We start from the raw sequence: 7,618 nt of genomic DNA, 5'->3' as shown, positions 1-7,618 counted from the left end.
ACAAAAAAATATTGCAAAAGGAATTGGAAATAAGGAAAATGGATCCGTTTCCTCCATACAGGATAACATTTTTTTATGTATTCTGGGCATGAACATTTCGGTTCGGGAGTGGGCATTTGTTTCAGCTTTAAATAGTTAAAATAATATCTAATTACTTACAATTAGGATTGCATAACGTCCGACTATATATTATGAATATTATACTTACATTTCCGGATCATTTGGTAGCCCAAAAAACGAATATTCCTTGTCGTCTCTAGAGTTGCGTTTGCAGCAACCAACGCAACAATATAAGACCATTTTTGTGTTACTTTTTATAAAAACACACGATGTTATTGTTTCTGTTTTAATTTGCACTTTCCAAACAAGCCATTAACCCGTTAGCCATACACTAAATGTATATACAAATCGGACTCGCAGTCAAATTCACCGTAATAGTGTTGCAACTCAGTCACTGAGGCGCTACTGTCGCGTATACGCTCAGCTTCCACTCTCTATAATACTCTCTGATCACAGCCACAGACATTCAAAGGTTCGCGCGGCTCTCCCACCACTTCCGCCGATGCGGCGGTTCTCCGCAACGAGGGAGCCGAGGCTACGCTCCTTGCACAACTTCAGGCTACGCTCGTCCGCTCTCTGATTATTATGTTTTGAAATGATTGATTGATTATTAATTGATTACATAACAAATTTAACTTCCTGGAATAATTTTAAAAGATTATTAATAAATCCAAATATTAAAAAATTTAGGTTTGAATTTAAAAGAATGTAAAATAAAAATAATTTTATTGGTTCAATGAAAACAATTGTTGATACATTGTTTTACAATATTAATTTACATGAGCATTAAATTTTCATTTTTTGAATTAAGTACATACGTAGATAAACTACTGAAAGCTTACCTAATTGAATATTTGCTATAATTTGCAAAATAAAACTTTATTAATGTTTAAAATACATCTATTGCAAATATATTATTTGTGTCTATTATTGCTATATTGTGAGATTATTATCTTGATTCTGATTTTGAAATGATATAAACATATATTTTTAGTTTTTCTGGAATATTTTGAAAGTTTATTAATAATTCAAATTTCCAGAAAAATACAAATTAAAAACTATTTAAAAAATCTAATGCAAATAATTCTTTAATGCTTTTTATGTTATTAAAAGATGAATAAATTATTATCTGATTAATTTTTTAACAATAGTCAATTACATGAAGATTAAACTTTAATTTTCCATTGTATATTGAACAAAAGTGGTATAATAGCAGCTTATTTATATTTAATCTATGCCTATTAAAATTATATTATTTCTTGAAATTTTAATGATGTTGTGAAATGAGTATCTAAATTTTATCTTAAAAAATATATATACATTTGTTAAACAAATATATGAAAGAAAATAATTTGTTTGTTTCAAAGAAAATAATTGTCTGAGGCTTTTTATGTTATGAAATGCTTAGTTCATTATCAGCTGATTAATTTTGTTCACAATATCAACGTACATAAAGATTGAATTAAGATTTTTTAAATTAAGTAACCTAAACTGATTATTTAATTTGAAACCATGCAATTGAATATTAGTTAATACCATTAGTATAGAAGTTTGTTCTTTCTTTTAAACACTTCTATCACAATTGTATTAATTTTTACGATGCTTGCGAAGTTGTGAAATGAGAGTCTGAATTCCATTTTCAAACTTATATGTACATATATTTTAATTTTTTTGAATTAATTTACAAGGTATCTAATAGATTGGATGTATAAAAATGCTGCTTTAAATTGAAAGGAGAATATATATTGTAAACATTATTTGAATGTTTTAATAAAAAAAATTGTTTAATGCTTCTTACCTTGTGAACTGCTTAATTAATTATCAACATGATAGATTATCATGATAGAAGTTAATTAATATTCAAAATGCCACATTTTCAATTAAACAATTTTTCAATTGATTCTCATATTGTAAGATGTGTATTTGGATTCAATTTGTCTGAGTATGTTTTAATTTTTTTCTCGGCTAAGTATCAAAAGCTGCCAAACAATCAAATTTTTAGAAATGAAAGTGCAAATAAAAATATAAATGTAGAGGGAAAATTATTTTAATTTTTCAATTAAAATTTTGATCCAATTTTTTTATGCCATGAACAGATTAATTTATTTTAGTTGATTAATTCTTTACACAATGTTAAATTACATACAGATGAAAATTTAACTTTTAAATTTAAGTTAAAGAATTGATTATTTACTTGAAGGTTATGTAATTGAATATGGGCTATAATTTGTAAAATAACATTTTATAATGTTTAAAATCCACCCTTTTAATTTGTATTCTTCATGTGAATTTTTCTTCTGTTGTAAAATAAGTAACAGAATTCTCATTTCTAAATTCTCCGAATATGTATTTTACTTTTTTCTGCAATTTAGTTTAAAAGGTTATCAATAACGCAAATTTTCAGATGAATACTAAGGAAGTGAATATTATTTTAATGATTCAATATGATAATTGTTCTTCAATGCTTTATATGTCATGAACAGATTAATTACTTATTATTAGCTGAATAATTTTTTACAATATTACATTGCATGAAGTTTGAATATATTTATATTAGATATAAGCCTTATAACAATAGCCTATTTATAACACAGCCACACAAAAAAAGTGTGCGGATCTAGTAACAAGACACACGTATTCCTATGGATTTTGGGGCGCTGAATTCAAATTCGGTATCAAAAATCGCCCATCACGTCATGGTTGAGCCATTACATCAAAAAATGACGAAAAATCATGCACTGAGGCAAATAAATTTCAAAATAATGCCAGTGATGCAAATTTTCACTTCAAAAACATGTCGACAACTGTGAAGGCTCAACCCTTGCCTGATATCAACTTATTTAACATAACTTTGCCCAACAGAACCTGACCTAATCTAACCTGAATTAACAGAAATTTATTGAACTACACGTAAAGCTCTGGAAGCATATTTTCCCAGCAGAAAATGTATGCTACATCGAATGGGTCAACTCGAGCCTAACCTAGAAATAAATCTAACCTAGCCTAACCTAACTTAACTTCACGTAACACAATTAAACTCATTGCGTTGTCCCGTTGTGTTTGTGGAACCGTTTCATTCAGCTTCGGCTTAACCTATATAGAGGTTTAACCTATCCTAACCTGACAAAACCTGACATTCGATGTAGCACACATTTGCTACTGGGAAAATATGCTTCCAGAGCTTTACGTGTAGTTCAATAAATAAATTTCTGTTAATTCAGGTTAGGTGAGGTCAGGTTCTGTTCGGTAAAGTTATGTTAAATAAGTTGGTATCAGGCAAGGGTTGATCCTTCACAGTTGTCGACATGTTTTTGAAGTTAAAGTTTGCATCACTGCCATTATTTTGAAATCCCTTCCACACACTACTCCTTTCCCCTACCGAGTGAGTCACGCCTACCCCGAAAGGGAAATGGCTTAATGATGTTATAATAATATTTGCCTCAGTGCATGATTTTTCGTCATTTTTTGAGGTTATGGCTCAACCATGACGTGATGGGTGATTTTTGATACTGAGTTTGAATTCAGTGACCCAAAATCCATAGGCATACGTGCATCTTGTGACCAGGTACGCACACTTTTTTTTTGTGTGGCTGTGTAATTTTCTTCACATTTTCTTCATATTTGTTTGAATTAGTCATAAAGCTTATTAATAAATTATACGTATAGAAATGCCGTTTCGAAAGGAACCCAAGCGTAAAAAACGCGAATGTCTGGACTTTAATTTTTTTCTGAAAAATTAGAAATTGTGGATGAAAGTGTGAGAAACTGAATACTCTTATGATAAAATATCACATGCCCTTACATTAAAATAACTTTGAAAGGTTTCCAGTGAATAAATAAATTTTATTTAATGCCTGAGGAAAATATTTTTCCTATATATTTTCAAGAATTTAAGAATTTAATTAAAAATAAATTTTAAATATTTTCTAACTTGGGACCATTTCCGAACCTTCTTAAAATATGTTTCAATTCTGGAAAATTCCTAGAAGTCATAAATGTATTTTAAAAGGGGTCGAATTTTTTCTATTTTTTTTTGCAAAATCCTGCAAAAAATATATTTTTTAAAATCTAGATCTTTTGTTGGCACGTCTGAAATTTTCAAAAATCTTTTCTAATTTTATTCAAATTCCTAGGAACTTTTGCAAGATTTTGAGGTAATTTTGTTACATTTTAAATGATTTTTTTTTAAATTTGAAGAAAAATTCGATTACATTAAAAATAGTTTTGGGGATTTGAGAGGCTTCGCATAAATTAAAAATATTATAAACTTTGGAAGCATTTTCAAAAATTTACCGATTATTTATTATTTCTTTCAAACTTCTAACAGTCCTAAATATCTTTTAAAAATTCTAAACAAAAGATGGCAATTTAGTTTATACGGAACTTCTTCCTGTTTTTTTAACACTTGGCGACTGAAAGCTTTTATCCAAGATTGAGATTTAATTACATTTTTTTCCTAGTTTTATCTTTATTTTTGAAATTGAAAAATCTTCTTTTTTTTCTAAGTATGTAGTAGAAGTTCAGTCCGAACTCCGTTTAAACCAAAGATTAGCTTTAGTCTAAATTTAAACGAGGGTAATTTATTTAAAAAATTGCTTTAAATTGTTTTATTTACATACCTTGTTTATTGTAACATGCAAAACACATATGGAAATTACGCATTACGTAGAATCGTATAAATAAGGTAAGTGTTGTAAACCTATTCTCGCTTTTTAGAAAACTAATATTAATCGCACAAATTTCTTACTGCAAATAAAGATATCTGTAGATTTTTGCAGACATTTAAAAATTATTGTTCTTTCAATATCGCGATATATAATAGAAATTATTGTACACAGCAGACGTTGAAATAAGTAACCATTTTTTGAAGAAAAATTTTCAAACTATTTTCTACGTCCTGATTCACAAAGATTCATTATTCTTAGATATTGAGATAGTGCTCTCGGAGAGATTCAATATACAAAATTGATTAAATTAGTATTACTATTATTATTCTTTAATTGATTCAATCACATAATTTAATCAACTAATCAAATTAATTATATAGTAATATAATAATAGTAATAATAATTAAAATTATTTTTAACATTGAATCTCTCCGAGGGCATTATATCGATATCTAAGAATAAGGAATCTTTGCGAATCCGTACGCAGCAAATAGTTTGCAAATATTCCCCGAAAAAAATGGTTACTATAAATTCGGCGTCTGCTGTGTACAATAATTTCTACTTTATATCTCGTTATCGAAAGGACAATGATTTTCAAATGTCTGCAATAATATGCAAATATTGTCATTTTCAATAAGAAATTTATCAGATTGATATTAGTGTTCTATAAAGTGAGAATATGTTGTACAATACTTACCTTATTTATACGACTCTAAATAATTCGCCATTTCCATATGTGATTTGCACGTTACAACACAACAAGAAATGTAAATAAATCAATAAATAATATATTTTTTAAATTGAAAAATTATTATCAATTATGATATGGAGAGATATTTCGGTTCCAATCGTGTAAAAAAAAACTACGAATTTTGCTGACGTTTCGTGAACATTGCCGTTAAAGTCATTTCAGGTCAGCCCCGAAGAAGTGAACTGCAATGTTCACGAAACGTCGGAAAATTCGTAGTTTTTTACATTCTCATCAGAGAAGGTATTAGATTTGTGTAAAATTGGACTCCTCCGCCAGTTTATATCAAATGTCCACGTTTCGAGACCCCCTGAATCCGAAAAACAGGTTCTTACGAATGTGTATGTCTGTATGTATGTATCTGTCTGTATGTATGTCTGCCTGTGAACACGATAAATTACAAAAAAATTAATCCATTAGCAGTGCCGGATCATGGGGAGGGCTTGGTGGTGCTGAAGCACCGGGCCCCACGCTAGTGGGGGCCCCCTTCTCCCCAAGAAAAACATATAATATACAGTAAAATAACCCGCTTATAAACAAAAATAATAAAGTCCTAAAAAAAATTTTAGTAAAATTTTTTCAATTAAATTTTTGAATTTTTTTATCATGAACTAATTTTAAATGAAAGTAAAATGTTAAGTCCAGCCGCCTTAAAGGGGCCCCAACGTTAATTTAGCTCCGGGCCCCGAAAGGTCTTAATCCGCCCATGTCTATTAGATTGACCTTTGGTACACTCGTTTAGTGTCATAAACTAAAGGTCAAGTTCGGAGACGGGAAAATGTTCAGAGTGAAATTTTAAAACCTCAAAACCGAATTATCATTGACCGCTAGTAAGTTTTGAGTGTCTTATAGATTGCGCCATTCTTGTGCGCCCCATTCCAACAGCCTTAAAAAGGATACATCTAATAATAATTAATGGATCAGTTTAGAACATACAAAGCATTGAGTGATTTTATTAAATTTTACTTCGTATTTTTATGATCATTGTAATTAATAATAACCTTTTAAACTAATCCAAACAAATTTAAAACGTATGTAGACATAATTTTTGAAATTATATTCAGAGACTCATTTAGCAACATCATAAACATTTGGACAATGATAAAACGGACATATAGGTATTTTAAATATAAATAAACTTTAATGATACAAATTATAGCAAATATTCAATTACACTACCTTCAAGTGGATTCTCGGTTTATGTAATTAATAAAAAGATTAATCTTTACGTAAATTAATATTGTGAAAAAAATGTGTGAGCTAATACATGATTAATCGCTTAATAACATAAAAGGCATTAAACTATAATTTTTAGCCTAATATTGAAATATCTTTTAATCTAGATCTTTTTAAAAATTTGAATTTTCATTTATAAAAATTTCATTTATTAGTGACTTTTAATATTAATTTAAGAAAGAAAATTAAAACATATTTACATGTAATTTTGAAAACTAAATGAAAACATTAATATCAAAACAGCAACATTATTCCGTAAATATTGTTTAATTTTGAATTGCATTAATCTATAATCTATTTCATGGCTCATGTGCAAATTACATATTTATGTTGTATGATAAGTTTTTTGTTGTATTTAGTGGAGCCTGCTAATTAAGTTTGTAGCAAATGCCAGTTAAAATTTAACGATTGAAACTCTGGAAACTTGCGTCTGTAGACTCCAGAGCCGATACACTGATTTTCAGACTCTATACAATGTAGGTCAATCTACGTTACCTTCAACAGAAGTAAAATAATCGGCGTATCATGACGCCATACCAATAACATCAAACTGTGAAGCACTCAAACAGAAATTATAATAACCTTTATATTGTCTTTCACACCAACCAAATTTATAGCTCATTAATTTATTCATTGATCTGCATAATTCTACTGTTATCGACTGCAGAAAAAACCATCAACAGATAAGCAAGAACTCGCTTGTACCATAAAACGCCAACGTAGCGCAAACCATTTAGCTATTGCAATATTTTATATAGGACCAATGATTTTGATTTTACCGTGGCGGAAACTTTAAGATTGATTTCTAATTAATTAAAAATGAAAATATCTAATAAAAAAATATGTGAATACGAAAATGTCTCTCGTTATCGTTGTTTATCAATGCCTTTATCCTCTAATTTTGGAG

This window comes from Belonocnema kinseyi, chromosome 8 (assembly GCF_010883055.1).
Source record: "Belonocnema kinseyi isolate 2016_QV_RU_SX_M_011 chromosome 8, B_treatae_v1, whole genome shotgun sequence".
NCBI classification, from domain to species: Eukaryota; Metazoa; Arthropoda; class Insecta; order Hymenoptera; family Cynipidae; genus Belonocnema; species Belonocnema kinseyi.
This window is presented reverse-complemented; position numbering follows the sequence as displayed.